Source organism: Fukomys damarensis, unplaced genomic scaffold (assembly GCF_012274545.1).
Source record: "Fukomys damarensis isolate Sample0158 unplaced genomic scaffold, DMR_v1.0_HiC HiC_scaffold_24, whole genome shotgun sequence".
Taxonomy (NCBI): Eukaryota; Metazoa; Chordata; class Mammalia; order Rodentia; family Bathyergidae; genus Fukomys; species Fukomys damarensis.
In genome coordinates, this window is record NW_022900936.1 from 59,367,124 (window position 1) to 59,385,093 (window position 17,970).

At 36.8% G+C, this 17,970-nt stretch overlaps 1 long non-coding RNA gene across 1 annotated transcript in view; it reads left to right on the plus strand.

Moving 5' to 3' along the window:
• The first annotated feature begins 13,364 nt into the window (after positions 1 to 13,364).
• The window catches only part of LOC104866215, a 56,789-nt gene continuing 52,183 nt past the window's right edge, over positions 13,365 to 17,970 (plus strand). The window contains exon 1 of the long non-coding RNA XR_781383.2: positions 13,365 to 13,501. This is a non-coding gene — a long non-coding RNA (uncharacterized LOC104866215). The remainder of the gene's footprint in view (positions 13,502 to 17,970) is intronic.

Sequence of the window (17,970 nt, forward strand, 5' to 3'; positions counted from 1 at the left end):
AAAATAACATTCAATAATACTTTATTTTTGAAAATTGTGTTTCCTAACTAAATATGGACCTTCAAGGTCTGAGGTGATTTCATTGATCTTTTTCCAAGGGCTCTGAAAAGTCCCTTCAGGCAAAATTATTTAACATAATTGGTTTCTTAGCATACTGGGAAATAAGGTACACTGTAGTCTAGTTAATGTTCTGATTGGAGCCGAAATGATCATACTGACTAAAGTAGGCTATAATTTCCTCTTCAGCAGGAACTGGAAAATTTTTCTGGGTTAAATATTTTTCTTCTATGAGTTCCAACCCATTATTGGTTATTAGAGACTATTTCAAAAATAAAATAAAATTCTCCTCAAAAAAACACACTGTAAAGATAAAGATTGAAAACCTTTCTTTCTTTCTTTCTTTTATTCTTTCTTGTATCATCAGGTTGCTTTTAAATTGTTTTTCCTCATTTGAATAGAATATTTTAGAATTTTAGGACTCAGTTTGGGCAGTATCCTAACTATTGACATTAATTTTTTATGTGCATCACAGTGACTCAACTCTACTTGGTTTCTTCCACTAAGTCGTATCTAGATGTTATGTGCAACTCATTTTCTTCCTTGTCAACATTTGTATACCTTTTTAGATCTCCTGAAACCCTAAAATCTCACGGAAGTAATAAATTACCTTTAAACACTAAAACTGCCATGAAACATGATCCTTTTTAAAAACAAAATGAGTCATCAGAGGTATCTTTAATATGCTTTTGTAATATAGTGGTGTTTATTTGCCTCTGTGAATATAAATTAAGCCTCTATTTTGTGGTCTGTCCAGGTGAGAAACTGACAATATGAGTGGGGTGGATACTAAAGGAGTAAAACATCACAAGCAGGAAGAAAGACAATAAAATCCACCCAAAGATGGGGCAAGACAAAAAACCATGCTTTTTAGATTTAACACATTTACAAAATTATTGACCTCGAAAATAAAAAGAAGATGGTTGCTTACTAAAAGTTAATTTGTGACTTGGGAGAGCCAATGGAATGACATCTATCTCTACAGGGTAAAAACACAGAGAGAGAGAAATGAATGCAAAGCCTAGGGACCTGGAGTAAGCAATCAGAAGATCTAACATGTAACTCAAGGGAAGAAGAAGAGGACTTACAGTAAAATTGAGAATTTAAAAGTAATTACTTTTTTGTCTGTAAATTGAAAGGGCTTATTGAAGTTCAGGTTAGATTAATAAAAACAGACATAGAACTAGATATAATTTGATGGGGCTTTTTTGGCAGAGGGAGATTTTGAACTCAGGGCCTCACAATGTGACAGAGAAGCATGCATCACTGAGCATTTTTGTGGGATTATTAAGTTACAAAGATAAAGGGAAAACTATTCAGGTTTTCAGACTTAATAATTATGCAAAAAAGTCTTAGTGGTACACTGCTATTTGTCATGTTGTAAAGCTCTGGGTCTATAAATGGGCCACTTAATAAGACCTTGTCTCAAAATAAAAAGGGCTGAGGATGTAGTATAGTGTGAGGCTCTGGGGTCAGTCCTAATACTAAATGAATAAATGAATGAATGAATGATTGAATAAATAAATAAACCCACCAATCAAGTAACCAAAGGATCACCTGGAAATAACTGTTTGCAACAAAATGGTCAGACAAAAACTTAATTCAGTTTGATTCTACATGTTGATAAGAAAATGTGAAAGAAAGAAAAAGTAATAAAAGGCAATAATAAGTAATTGCCTTAGGAGAAAAATCTAGTTGTTCTATAAATATTTATAAGAATGCTTTACCATATTAAAACATAAATAAAATTAAAGCAACAGGAACATATCTTTTTCTATTTATTGGGTTAACAAAAAATACAGAATTAGAAGATCTAGCACTGACAAGCTGACTTCCTTTTAGATCACTATTACTCTTGGCTACATGAAGTACTGCAGCCTATAAAAAATAATCTACAAATTTCTATTAAGAATTTAAAACACATCCATGACCCAGTTATAGAGAGCTGTTCATCAGAAAGGGAAGCACAAAGTAGGCCATGAGTATAAGTATCCTTAACTATGGTGCTTTTTATAGTGGCAGACTCTCTACAGAAGCATTGAATGACCATCCACAGAGGAAAGGTACACTAAACCAAGGCATAGTTTTTAACTGTAATGGATTTTTAATGGGAATGAGTTAATTCTTTTAGCTATTGATCTTATAGGTTATCTATATTATTAAGTAAACCACTGAAAGGTTATATATAGTATTTTATAAACAATTTCAGTTAACACACACACATATAGACACACATATAAATATATACATATATGTATATATATACATATATATATATATATATATATGTATATATATTTCTCTTTTCACTTGTTTGTAAGGGTGTCAGGAAAGGTATGAAGAAGTACATAATTTAGGCAGTTTAGAATGATAGAAATGGAAAGAGGGTGAAAAAGGTGTTAGTTCCTTGATAGCAGGGCTTCACAGGTTTTCCCGTCTTTCCTCAGCATTTTGAACAGCAATTGTCAAAATTAGATGGAATGAAAATAGGCCTCAAATTGTGCTTTTGTTTTATTTGCCAATGTCCTTTCAGATAAAAAAAAAAGGTAAAATGGATCATATTGTATTTAGAAAATTGACATCTGTAGTCTGGATTCAAACGTCACTGTTTGGTGCACCAACTTGAATCAAAGGATTCTTCAAATGCCACTAGGCTGGAGGTAAATACTCTCAAGACTTTAGGAGTGTCTCTTGAATGTGTTCAAAATGAGGCAGGCTTTCAGCTTTACTTTGCGATTTTGCCTTCTTAAGCCCAGTGAGGGTTAATAGGGCAAATTTATGAGTTAATCTTAGTCATATTTTAAGAAAACATAAATTTAATACTTTATAAGATTTCTGTGAAGTGTTGTATATAATCTCAATTCTTAAAAGAAGTATTGCATTGTCTTAGTTACTTCTCTCATTGCTGAGATAAAATATCCAACCCCAAAGTTAAAGAAGGAAAGGTTTATTTTGGTTCACAGTTTGTAGAGGTTTCAACCCATAAGTGCTCACTCCAAGGCAGGGTGGCATGGCACAGGGCACTGCAGAAGAGTATAAACAGTTCGTGGAATGGAAGGCTGACAGCAGAAGGCAGCAAAAGCAGCAAGCAGCATTTGACAGCAGCTCTCTTTGGGCCCCTTATATTTTAACCAGGTGACACACCTTTAGGGTAGGCCTTCCCATTATCTATACCCAGAACTATGCCAAACCATTCAGTGGACTAATTTAGTAATCACATACCCTTAATCTTAGCATCACACGCTTAATGCAAACATCACACACTTTGGGTCCGGCCACCTCTGAAAGACCCCACCTATGATTATAGGAGACTTTGGGGAGGGCATCTACATGCAAGGTATAATCAGCATAGTGATTTAATGTCACATTCAAGCTGCCTATCTATGCCATGAGCTTTGTTAAATACTACTTTTGAAATCTCAAGCAAATTACTTTATCTCTGTCATCCTCAGTGGCCTCTTCTGTAACATGAGGACAACAAAATTGTTGGAAATACCTTAGGCTAACGCTGGCACATAGGAATGCAAAACAAATAGTAGTTGCGAATATGAATCGTATACTTGGCCATTACTATTTCAAACATGCTTACAGATTATGGCTCACAGATCAGAGACATGCAGAGACCTGGAATCTCAAAGTAATTTGTAATTAATGGCTTTCTAGCAAAAGAAAAATCTCATTTGTACCTTGGGCATTCAAACTTTGAAGTTGTGTGTGTGTGTGTGTGTGTGTGTGTGTGTGTGTGTGTGTGTCCTGGGGATTGAGCTCAGAGCCTTTCCACTGAGCCACCCCCCACAACTTCTGTGTTTTTTTATTCAGAGACATAATCTCACTAAATTGTTAAATTGCCTACACTGGGCTCAAATTTACGATCCTTCTGCCTCAGACCTCCAGAGGACTGTGGTTTACAGGCCTGCATCACCAATGCCTGGACAAAGTAGGTACTTTGTGAGTCTTGCTCTTAAAAGCTTAATACTTAGTGGGGAGAATAAAGCACTCAATTGTGTAACTGCAGTGTGAAGCAATGAGGAATAAATATCATGTAAGTAGTAATGTTGGTAAGCTCTTTAGATGATCAGAAGATGAGGAATAACTTCTTGTTAGGGTTTCAGAAGGAATAGAATGTAATCTGGGTCTTTAAGAATGAAATCGAATCACTGTGAGTGGAGAAAAGCGGAGGTACCTCTCATTCAGAGTAAACAATGCAAGCAGCATCTTGGAATTGAGTAAGCAAGCTGACCCAGCAATGAGAACCTTTGCATAAAAGTGTATGTAAGAAAGTAAAGGGAGAGAAAAGTAGGCAGAGGGTAGTTAATATAAATTCTTTGGACTATGTTAAAACATTTTCAGTCTACTCCATAAACAATGTGAACAGAGCAGTATGAATAGTAGTGATGCAAACTGCTAATAATGGAATAAAAAGGGTCTTTTAACTTATTGTCCAAGAGGAATAAGAGACAGAGAAAAGAGGATAGAAAAATTTGGTAGAAAGAGCTTCTGATGTCCTAAGAAAAGCAGGTAACACAGTAAATATTGTACTGGTTTGGGAGCATATTAATCTTGAAGGGAATCTGAAGAATTTAACAATTCAGTAGATACCACATTTAAGAAACTCTGTGGCAACCCTTGTTCTAATGAATTGAAATTTGGTGCCAATTTCAGAGGAGGAGTTCATCCAAAGAGGTGGATGATAAATTTATGTTAACATATGTCAGTCACTAAGGATTTGAAGAGTCTTATATGCTCCTTTTCTCATTTCCCATTTAGAGGCTGTCTCCCTTGGTAATGGTTCCTTGAGTGGGATTCACTGAAGGAATTCACCTAAGAAATCACTGAAGCGTGGGGAATGGAGAATCCTAGCACTGAGGTTAAGTAAATGTGTGCGAGGGTGGGGCTAGTACCTCAGGAAGCTGAGTAGAGTTAGTTGGCTCAAGATTCTGTTGAGCTGAGTTTGTGATCGTGTTTGTGGGCAAGGGATGAGAAGGTTAGAAATATCTTTTTTCACTAGGGATCAAACTCAGGACCTTGTGTTTTTGAGGGAGGTGTGATGCCACTGAATTAAATCTCTGGTCCTCTTAGCTAAATAGCTGGCCCTGGGAAGGTTAGAATATGAGTTGACAAATGGCATACTACTTGAGATCACAGGCTTTGGAATCTCACGTATAAGTCTCCATTTCTACCTGGCTTTGGTAAGCTGCTTAATTTTCAGGAATTCAGTTGCTTAATCTATAATGACATTCACAATAGGGTCTTGTGAAGTTTCAGTGAAGTGTTTGGCATATCAAATTCTTGGCATGATGGCTGGCACACAGTGAATACTCAACTAAACAGTGTATTTATTATTTCATAGAGAAATGTATTTTCTGAGGTGGGGCACTGGGCATGTGACCTGGAAGCACGTGTTCTCGTCCCTGGATTATTCCCTTTCTGCTTCGTGGTTGCCATGTGGCAGATTTCCTTTGCCAGGCCCTCTGCTATGTTTCTGTCTTAGAGCAGGTAACCAAAGACTAAAACTTCTGAAGCACTCAAAATAAACCTCTCTTCTTTTAAATTGCTGGTGTCAGGAATTCTGTCTGAGGACAAGAAAGTGACTAACACCAAAAATTATTAGCAGAGAAATAGAGCACAACCATATTGTGACTGTACCTGACAATATGGTTTGGAGGTCTTTGAATCTGGTTTTCTTTCAGGAGTTTAGAAAATTCTAAGATACAAGCTGAAGACTTGCTATGCTGTACACAGAGGTTGGTGGGTGTTTATGGTCAGAATTTAGAAGACCAAAATGCAAATAGGCAGACAAGGGCAGACTTAGAAATTTTACAACCATTAGCAGCAGGACTAGAGACCATAAGTGTTACATTCTGACAGAAAATTTGTCTACATTTTACCTATGGTCTGTGACTGTGGAAAATTGAGAATAAACACAGTGGATTAACTATGGTGGAGGAGATTTCAGGGTAGCCCAATAGTCTGTGGCATAGGTACTGAAGGCTACTTTTAGCCTGATGAAAAGAATGAGAATTAAGAAGAAAAGTAGAGAAGAATTTGAAAATTTTAAATTTTGGACCAGAAAATAAAACAATAAAAAATCGTGTAAAGTTGGGGCTAGAGGAGGTATAGCTCTTGAACAGATTAGCACCATTAAAAAGAAGCTAATGACTTTCTACAGAGACAAGAAGAAAAATACCTTGAGGGAATTTCAAGAATCAGCAAGACCCTAGCCATCATAGATTTAAGGGTGTAAAAGATAAGTTCCTTAGCAAGACATTGTTTTAAGAAGAGAGCTTCAAGGTACTCTGCTTATTCAGGAACACATAAGGAAGTACTTCACTGAGTTCAGCCATCTGGGCACTCAGAGGTGGCTATAACCATAGTCCAAAGGGACCCAGCTACTTGGCATCATCCACATGGTGCTGATTTTCTAGGCATGCAGAATTAAAGAACTTTTAAATCACAGAGGCTTCCACACAGTCCCTACCAAGAGCCCAAGAGAAGGCAGTACATGAAGATCTAAGAGTGCTGTGAAGACCCCAGAAGGTGGAGATGCCAGGATTGTTGAATGTCTTCTGAGGAAACTCCCAAGTAGTAATCAGGTTCAGCCCAAGAGAGATCATGTGGGATGCATTCAACAAGGACATAGGGTTGGGTTGTCTAAGTCTTTTGATGCTCACATCTCACCACAACCTGTTCCCAGGGCTGGACATGGAGCTACAGGATTTAATGTTGGACCTGATGGTTTTTGGTCTTCCTTCAGTCTGATTTCTTTTTATTCCTCATTCCTCCATTTTGGAATGAGAATGTTTACCCTGTGCCTTTTTATTTTTATTTTTATTTTTTTCACTTTTCTTTTTTGGTACCGGGAATCGAACTCAGGGCCTCGTGCTTGCCGGGCAGGTGCTGCGCTGCTGAGCTACATCCGCAGCCCACCCTGTGCCTTTTTATATTGGGATTATACAACTTCTTTTTGATTTTTAAAATAGCTCACAGCTAAGCGTTTGCTTTGAGTCTCAAAGGAGACTTTGGACTTGAACTTTTCAGCAGTGCTGGAACTGTTAAGACTTTCGTGACTCTTAGAGTAGGATTAAATGCATTGTGTATAATGACATGAACATGAGCCTTTTGAGGACCAGGACAGGAAAGCTACAGTTTACAACTAAAATATCCCCCAAAGTCTCATGTGTTCAGAGGTGGAACTTTTGCAAGGTGATTGGATCATGGAGGTACTGTACTCATCTGTGGATTAATCAACTGATGAGTTCATAGATGAAAGTGCTATTAGATGGGTTGGAAGAAGTGGGTCACTGGGGCTTGACCTGGGGGATATTCTTGTCCCTGTTTTTCTCCTCTCTCATTGTTTCCTGGTCACCATGAGGTAAGCAGCTTTTCTTCTGCCATGCCGTTTCTGTCTTGGAGCAAGCTTATCATGGACTAAAACTTCTAATTTTGAGTCAAAGTAGTTCTCTCTCCTTTAAGTCGCTGGAATTTTGTCTTGGTGACAGGAACATAACTAATACAATCAATGTTTTAGATAGTCTTCCCTTCATTACAAATTACCAAATGAGCCCACACATCTACTTTTAGGTTCCTTCCAGTTGTTAATGTATATTAAAATGTTATATATGTATAAATTTTATATGAGATCATATATATGTTCTATTAATGATTATGTTTTCTTTTAATTAATTAAAGTCAAAGGAATAAAATTATCCTTTGGATTCACCTTATTGATCAAAATAATTCACTAAATAGAAGTTTGTCAAAAATCTTTCATTTTCAAATGTAATCAGTTAGGGTTCACTAGAAGAACACATGTAATATAAAATATTTTTATCTATGATATGTAAAGAATTTACAAAGCAGGCTCACAATGGCCTCCCATAGAGTCAGGGGTGGCCATTTAGACAATGGAGAGCCAGAGCATCAGGTGGAAAGCTGAAGGCCTGGAGGTCCCTGCCGAGTCTGGTGTGAAAGGTGAAAATCTGCACTGGAAATCTGAAAAGTCTGTGCTGGAAGCCTGGCGATGAATAATTAAAGGCAATAGAAAATATGAGACCTCCTCTAAATAAGCAAAAAGTGAATACTTTCTTCTTCTTCTTTCCTTCTTAATTCCATCCATGCTACAAGCCTATTGGTTGGTGCCACTCACATCCAGGATGGGTCTTCCATCTTCAGTTTGTGGTTTACAACTCAGCCATCCAGCCACATCCAGAACTGTGCTTCCACTAATCCACTAGGTATTTCTTAATCCATCTAAGTTAACACTACATTTAACTGTCATAGCAAGTAAAAATAACCCAATTCAAACTGGGTTAATAAAAGGGAAATTTATTGGCTTACCTAAGTGGGAATTCCAAAAGGAATGAATTCAGGAAAGCCAGAGATAAAAGCTCAAAAATACTTTTATATTTGGCTCTTTTTATCTGTGGATTAAGTCTCAGACAGGCTTTCAGCATTGGTAATATGGTTGCCAGGAGCGTATGTGGGCCCTTAATCAATACCCCTGGACACTCCAGCAGAGTATCTTTATTTTGATGGGCCAAGCAAACAGTATCATGATTAGTCAGACTGGCTCTAATATGATGTGCCTTCCCTGAATCCATTTACTGTAGCCAAAGGAAAGTGATGCTCTGATAACTTTAGCACAGTAACTGACCTTGCACTAGTACTACAGTTGGAATCAATTCTACTTGAATGCTGTATATTGAAAGTGAGAGGGAATGCTTTCCGAGGAAAATCATTATCTCTTACAAGAAGTGGGGGACAGGATATTGGCAGTGAAAGTTTTGCAAAAAATTTCTTGCAATTTAGGAGTTGTTAATTGAGATTTTGGTATATCAGATATCACCAAGTACAACAGAGAAAAGGGACTTAACCACTCAGTGGGTTGTCTGCCTGTTGGCCCACTAGCCCTGTAATAGCACATCTTTGGTGGACAGTCAACACTTGCTGAATTGAGTTGAACCTGTTCCAAGCTTATGCTTTCTCTCAGATTTCTCTTAGAACTCATTCTATTTAATTTTCAGAACCGTTTCAGTAGATACATGGTACAGAGCTCAAAAGTGGGGTTCTGAAAATAAAACTCATCTTCACCTATTTTGCAAATTGATCATATCATCTTCTCTTTCTTGCTCAAACATCTCAGCTTTTTCAGAGAAAGTAAAGGAAGTCACTGAATGGCCAGTGGCTTTTAAGAGGAAGCCCTGGTAGAAAGTTGGAAAAACTGCACCTGATATAAAATTAATAGATGCATGGAAAAACTTAAGTTGTTTCTGGATGAGAGAGAAGGCAGTGACTCTTTCTAAGTGCTGTGGGGGGCATCTCAAAGCACTTTAATCTTTGATGAATATGATTGAACTCTTTCCGCTACTCAGAGAAAGGCAGAAATGCTCACAAGTGTTCATCCTGTGTTGGCTCCCTGCCACCGTCAACCTTGTCTTAAGCATAATTATCAGGCCTGTCTATTCTCCTTCTAGTATTTTAAAATTCTTCTTGCAGACAAGAAAACATGATAGATGAGATACATGTGGCGAGTGAAACCAGGTTTTACAGAAGGAGGGCACTGGAATGGGAGCCAGGAGTTTAGGGTGTGCAGTGCCTTAGGGGTGTTTCAGCAGTTGTAAGTTCCCCGTGTCTGTTTTATTCTTTTATCTATCATGGCTTCCATTCCAAGACCACCTCCTAGATATTCTATTCAGGTATCATTGCAGATGTGCATGGATGGAGATGTGGTATTACAGGCCCAGTTGTGTCCTGAAAATCAACAGATATAATGCTTCCCTCGGGTCAATGTGCAAGACATTTGGTAGTTATTTAAAATATCACATCTCCTAGTTTGATGGTAAGATAGTGAATACACAGGAAAGATTGAAAATACGGCTCAAACACATACCAAGCCTAGTATTTGGGGACACTCTATACTATCTTTAACACAGATGAATCCTGATTGAGAAAGAACAACCAACCAACAAAAAAATATGACAGGAACAAGGGGAAAATATGAGAACCAAGACCAGTCATGTAAAGGTACAAGATCCCAATGATGAATGTAACTATACTATATACCTAAAATGTACCAATAAACTCAATGAGAGAAAAAAAAATATGGCGGCAGATCCAGACCAGAGAAGATCTGATGAAAGATACTCATCAACCACTAGGATCTGTACTTGCCCAAAATCCAAGTTATTTATTTACTTATTTTGGTATTGATTTCCTTATAGTCCTACAAGCATTCTGAGACAAGCACTCAGAAATGAACTGAACATCAAAAGAGGAAGTTTTCAGAATGTGACACATTCTATTTTAGAAGATACAGTCTTTAAAGGGAGGACCTAGGTAATAGTATATGAGAATTGCCATTTCCCATGGAAGTTTTGGATTCAGAGAATCAGAGATTAAGATATCAACTTGATAAGTACTGCTATTTTAGTTGTAGGAAGATATTCCAGGTAGATGGTTGCATAGAAATGAGGAAATGGAATTTTTTTGAGCTGTGATGTATAGCTGTTAAGTCTGAGAAAGGAATTTATTTTTTATATTTCCTTATATCCTAAAATCAAGAAAATATTTAAAATATCAATTCTCTACTGCCCTACACTTTGAAATTGATAAAGTATGTTTCATAATATTCTCTTTTTATTTCTGGGCTAATCTTGTGACTTAGGCATGATAGGTGTTATTTTGTAAATGAAGATGCTAGGGAGGTTTAATGTCTTAGGTTGTGAAAAGAAAGAACTTTACATGGTCTTACTTAGGCCAGGGTATTTTTTTCATGAAGTCTCAAGCAAATAAACCACTAAGACAAGGGAAAACATAAGCCTAATCTAGAACTACCAGAAATATTTGAATTCAAATATGGTGGCAGATACTATCTTGTAATTATAGTCTTTATGTCAAGTTATGACAACATATGAAAAGAATGAACTTGGAGGTAAAAAGCATGGGCAAACTGATAAAGTTGAGAAGACATGTGTGTGGGTTAGATTTTCTTGTTACTGGTAATGGTATTTTTTTATTTTAAAAATTGCATGTATAATACTTACTCTTAAGTTTATGATACTTTAAAAACAATTGTTTTTATTTCTTATTTTCTCTCATGGCTTTAAAAATTGTGTATTAATTTTTTTATTGCTACCCAGCCACGTCTGAATCCATAATCAGAGACTCCCTAAGTTCCCTGTTGGTTTTGCTGGAACACCTGTAATTAACTTTCAGAAATGTCTGCCTCATTTAAATTGCAAACCCATGGGGCAAGCATTGAAACTAATTATCCCTTCAGTAGCCTACCTCAAGCGGACTTGCAGAACACCAAGCCTAGTTTTGCCCCACTCTCTTACCTCCTTTTATACTTTGTCCCCCTGTCAGTAGAGTGTTATGCTACTTACTAGGAAAAGCAAAAACTAGTGATCATGGAGTTTTATGCATGGAGGACATGTGAGTTCACATCTCTGCTTCAACTCCTTAGTGTCTGACTTCTTTATTGCACATATCTCAAGAAATCCTAGGTCTGTACTTTGCTGAAACCAGGAGTGAATGAAATTCAGCAAGTCATGCCTGCATTATTAACTGATCTTCACCCACAAACACAGGAAGCAAAGCCAGTCATGATGTCCTCAGCTTTTTCACCCCCTAGGCCTGGACAGTTGCAGATAATATGCATCTAAAATTGGAATATAGGAGGAATAATTTTTCCCAGGATTTTTACTCATTGAGTTTATTGGTACATTTTAGGTATACAGTACAGTTACATTCATCACTGGGATCTTGTACCTTCACATGACAGGTCTTGGTTGTCATTTTTCCCCTTGTTCCTGCCTTCCCTTCACCCTCTCCTCCCTTCCCTATTTACAAATACTTTATTTCCATTTTTTCATTTTCTCATATTTTTTTCTTTTCCCTACCCTTCCCACTTCCCTTACACCTATGTTCCTGTGCTGGAACAGACATCTCATATGATTTAAAATTATCATTAAATGACAGATAACCAAACTTTTGGTTGATAAATTCACAGTATAGAAGAAAGAACTGGCAATTATTTGGATTGCATATTCATTGTAGAGAACCAACTGAAGCCTAGATAACTCGAAGTCTTTTAGAGTCACTGTTTTGGCTAACCAGAATAAATGAGTCACAAAAATAATTTATATTATTTAAATACACAACTACAGCTACAAGTTCTGAAATGTTAGATGAAAAGCTGAGAGCTTAAAGTCTGATTAGTGCCGAGTAAATGTTTCCAGTTGGCACCTTGTGGTACAGCTTCTTTGCTTGGCGTAGCACTAAAGTGGCACATACAACTTTCATCAGCACTGGTATGTTGCTCATTTAAAATTTAGGAAACACAGTGACCAACAATGATTAGTCAAATAACTGGAAAGTGGAAAATAACCCCATAATCAGGGTAAATATACATTATACTATGTAATATGTGTAAATATCAGATACAAAAGGCAGAACATGGACATCTAGAATATTTTAAGTGCTTGTACGATTGCAAGTTCTCTCTTGACTCTGGCGTGTGCCTGGAATCACAGCTATTAAACATGCTGATGTGGAAAACATTAGGTTATTGTCATCATTTCCAATTAACAGGCATCATTGCCCTGATCCTAAACTTGGCTCTCAGTGACCAGGAGGCATATAGAGAGATGATGGCTGCCTGGGGAGAGTTTAGATATTATAAACCTTACATAGTTGTGTTAGCTTGCGTGTTCCAACCCAAGAATATTAATATCATCGAATCTTTCTTTCTTTAATTTTGGAAAATATTAAGAGCTGCAAATATAATTTTATTCGCATTCATCTTCCAAGTAAATCAGATGAGGATAGTATCAATGTTGCAAAATGTTAAAGGAAGCACCTAAATTACATGCTGTGCTGTATAGGAATACAGAAGAATAGGTAGGATCTTTATTTTAAGAGTTTATATGGATGCAGTATAATGGGAAAATTAAACTAACTGATGGAATTAGTTTACCTAGCAAGGTTGTAAACAGCAGGCACACAATTTCCCACTTTGGCTGCAAACTTGGAGAGAACAGATCTAAAGAATGCTTCAAGCATAAAAGAAATTTTAAAAATAAGGAATCTGATTGTTATAGTTGATATTTTCTGTTTGGGAGGTTCTCAATAGCTTTTTCCCCTTGCTTAAAACTTCTTGATATTTGGGGAGTAGCAAGCAGTGTATCCTTGCTTTACATTGAGTACAATCTTGCTGGTTTGATTAATTCAGGCTTCTGACTTCTATAGAAGCATGGGTTTCTCTGAAGTTTCTTTCTACTAAATTATTTTTCTTACTGCTCCAGGACAGCCAAATGCTGAACATGTTCTGGCAATGAAGGACAGAGTCTCCTCAATCTGGCAGAAGACCATCTACTGTGATTCTGCTGAGACCCTTGGAAGTCACCTGGTTCTTTACTGTTTCGTCAGTTTTCTTTATGATCAGGTACATTATTCCATAACTTCCCCAAAATATAGTTCTTCTTAGAGCAACTATTATTGTTTCTGTTGCTAGAAACCAAAGAACTTTAATTAGTACAGTTTTTATTTCATCTGAAATGCTGAGAATAACTACTTCTAAGAAGAGCAGCAGGTGAGAGTGATCACCATATCTAGGGTGGATCCTTGGAAGTCAAGAGTCAAGCTGAAGTAAAAGGCCAATCTGGAATAACATTCAGACTGTCTCAGGCATAGGAATAATCCCTCAAAATGGTGATTCCTATCCATATTTCTAGGTCTTTATCTATTATATCTTGTCAGAGTTTGATTAATCTAAATGGAACTGAGCCATCTGTTACCTTTTGGACCAAACAAGTTCCATACACATAAGACAGAAATCACTCATGAGACTTTGGTTCCACGTATACATAAACACTATCTATATGCACTAGGCAAGGTTACAAAGAAAACTGTGCCCAGAAGAGAATGATTTTCCCATCTATATTCCAGAGGCAGCCATGGAGTATTTTACAATTTTTTTGTCTCTACAGAGTCCTAAAATAAAAACATCTATTACTTAAAAAAACTAACATTTGTTAGCTAATTTGTCTTAGCTACTACAAAGTGTGCAAACATAAGGTATAGTTTCTTCCTACAGAGAACATATAACTTTTTTGAAGAAGTTACTAGAGAGATTTGAAAGTTCTATAAGAAAAAAGAAAAATCTTCAAGCTATGGATGCCAGGAAAGACTTAAAGGACAAAATCTCCTTAACTTAACCATATACTTTGAGTAACCAGCTTACTTTACAGGATTTCATAGCCCAGGATAGTCCCGGATGCTTCCTAAGAGCAGAGAAGAGAAATGTTTCTGCTTGCTACTTGCCATGATCATTCTGAACGTAGCAATAAGATCAGACTCTATCCCAAAGCAATTTCTTTCCTCAAATTATAAATTGCTATGAGGAGGACAGCTGTAAAAAACCAACGGGACACAAATAACAAAACAAAATATTTCAATTGGAGCTCAAAAGATGAGTGTGCCTCACTATTCATTATTTTTTTTCATTGCAGCCAAACATATTTGCATTCATTTAGACAACGCCATTTCCCAAAAGGTTCAATCTCCAACTCTGGGTAGGTCTATTTGCACACGACTAAGTCAGGATAAGTTGACCATAAATTTAGTTACTGTTACTCCATGGAATAAGAAAGCAGTATAATTAGTATTTCCATGTTCCTATTCTGAGATAATGTTTGATTTATATCTAAAATGTCCCCCAAAGCCTCATGCACTCATAAGTGGGTCTTTGGGGGAAGTAATTGGGTCTTGGGGGCATGATCCTCACCAGTGGGTTAATCTATTGCTGATTTTGTAGCTAAATGTGATTTGGGAAGTGAAGCCTGGTTGGAAGAGTTGGTTCACTGGGGCCCTGTCTCCTTTCCTCTTCCCTTGACCTGTTAGTTTTTTTTCTGCCATGCCATGAGCAAGCCTCCTTTGTCATGCTGCCCTGCCTTAGAGCAGGTGACAGTAGACTAAAACCTTTAAGTTGTGAGTGTTGGGTATTGTGTCCCAGCAATGAGGAAAGTAACTAAGATGGATAGCATGTCAAAGAATTAGGGTTCATTATATAACTTAACCCTATTATTAATTTGATTATTATAAAATTGAAGAGGCAGAAACCATTCTTCATTTTTTTCAACTGGACAAAAATGGAGGAACTTTCCAAATATAGTTCTTAATGTCAGAGTCAGAATGAGGAGTCTAGTCTCTGGCTTCAAAACAGCTTGATTCACTAGGGCATGTTGCTTCCCTTTGAGTATAAAACAAAAGTAGCCCAATTTTATCAAACTATGTTTGCCAAGTTTCATTCTATAGGGAACTTCTATTTTTATAGCTAAGAGTAACACACACTTTATCCTAGGCAATTTAACAGCAGTGTTAGGACAGCCTATACTGTAGATTCACAAATGGAATACAAAAGCTTATGGGCATAGTGACCTATTACAAGTGGTGTTAGAGAAGAGCTGTCCACACTAGAAAATAAATGCATAGTCTCTTCACCTATACAGGAGGAATCTCTTGCTGAATTCTGAAATGGAAATATTGTTGCTTTCCCTTTCCTTCTGGTCTTTTTAATTTTAGTTAATATTAAACTTAGTAAGTGATAAATCCTATGAGGTAGGCCTACGTCTTGCTGATAGAGTGAAGAGATGTATGACTAAAATTAATACACAATCTTTAAGTAAAAGATGTCAATATCGAATCCAATAGTAGTGTAATTACAGCTGGTATATATTGAATTCTAGGCACTATCCCAGGTGTGTGTGTGTGTGTGTGTGTGTGTGTGCTAGATCATTAACCATTGAAACAATTCTATGAACTAAGATTTATTAATCACACTATCTCCCAGATGAAAAAATTTGGTATATAAGGTCAAGTCACTTCCTCAGGATTTCAAAGTCAGTAAAGAGTAGAAGGGGAACTTGAATCCAAAGCTAGTGCTTTGTTTATATTTTGACACATAGAAAGCCATGATAAATGCAAATTAGATACAAGTAGCTTGGATAAAGTCCTTTGCATTTTCTGAGTATGTAGCCTCTTTTCCCTGACTGGATCTACACCTTGTCATGATACCCTTGGATTTCTCTTCCAGAGGAATAATGACTTGATATTCAGAATGGGGAAACAATTCTAAGTCAAGAAATAAAAAGTCTGTAGACAAATTACAGAATTTCAGAGACAACTATGCAAAGTTTTCAATGTCACTTGCAGATGTAGTTCCTCAATAAGACTTAGTTCATATTTTTTATTTTTGCATAGTCCAAGGCCAGGGCAATGATATAGGAGCCTCACTGGGACTGGGTTCATAATAAAATGTAACTTTTTGCCCTAGCTGAAAACTGCTCTTGGCTACAGGAGAACCCTCAGCTAGTATCACTCTGACCTTGGAGTCTTTCTTACCTTTCAACAATAGGTTAGAGTGTCTGTCCCCAAGGACTTCCTTTCTTCCTTTTATATTGATTTAGACACTGTAATTTTGACTCTCTCTCTCCTCCACCCACTTCTGTTCTAAATACTGGGCAGGAAGAGTCAAATAACTTAGGATTCACTGTGAAAAGTGTCACCTCGATTTCCTTCCTCACATCACTGGTAAATTTATGTTCTCTTCTGGAGCCTGGCTTCGTTCTCCTGGTTGTGAGTTCTGAAGTATGAAAGGGCAACTCAGAATTCTTGTTACTCTAAAGCAATATAGTGAGAAAAGAAAAAGGTATTAATTTGAAGTTTAATCTAATTTGGCTTTTGTTTGAAGAAAATTTGTTTTGTTTCATTTTTGTACCTTTTTATTTTCAGTATACATGTGAACGTTTTCTGAAAGCTACTGAACAATCTCATTTGGCCTTAGCAATGCTGATCCAGCATAGAAATCCCAGAAAATGTCATTGTTTGATATGATAGGGTACAAGGAGAGCAGCAGGATCAGGCGATAGGTGGCCTGGACATCTAGGGAGGGAGGATGGCAGAGAGCCAGGAGGAACCAGGTTTCAAAAATGAGCTTCAGTGTGTTGATATTTTTTCATTACTTGATCATTTGTGAAAGTCACACCATGCATGGACATTTCCCCTTTCTACCAATTTACTATGTTGTGTTTCAACAAAGGAAATAAGATGGGCACTTAGTTTCATCATGACCATATACTCAATTTTGGTGTAATTCCAGAAATATGTATGATTCTTTCTTCTGCTTCTAAATTGACAAGTGTGATCTACAAATCTCTAAAGAATTCTGGTCTGCTAAATATTCAAGTGGGTGTCTGACAGAGTGAAGGAAAATTAGACAGAGATAAAAAGAGCCAGGCAAGAGAGAGAGAGAAAAAAAACAACAACACACAGTTAAGTTGAAATTTACAAAATAGCAAGGTTGTTTACATACAGTAAAGATTTTGCTGGATCTTATTGGGAAAAACAAATCTACCATATCAATTATTAACAGCTAACCATGTAACTCTATTATTTCCAGAAAAAGATTAATCAACTTACAACAGCATGATTTAAGATTCCTTTAATTTTATTTTATTAAAAAATTGGGAGGGATAAGTTATTTGGAGAAAGTATTCATGCCCTTAGTGAGAGGAAAACCCCACCTCTTTTTTCACGGTGTGATGATTCTAGTCCGAACGCAGTGAGTTTCTGGAAATGGCAAGCGAGACACTTGTTGCCATGGTGATTGTTAATAGTTCTGACTCAGATATAGTGTTGCTATAGCAACAGCATTGAAACCCTTGGGAGGTGGTGCAGTCTTTTTTTTTTTTTTTTTTTTTTTTTTTTTTTTTTTTTTTTTCACGGTGTGATGATTCTAGTCCGAACGCAGTGAGTTTCTGGAAATGGCAAGCGAGACACTTGTTGCCATGGTGATTGTTAATAGTTCTGACTCAGATATAGTGTTGCTATAGCAACAGCATTGACCCTTGGTAG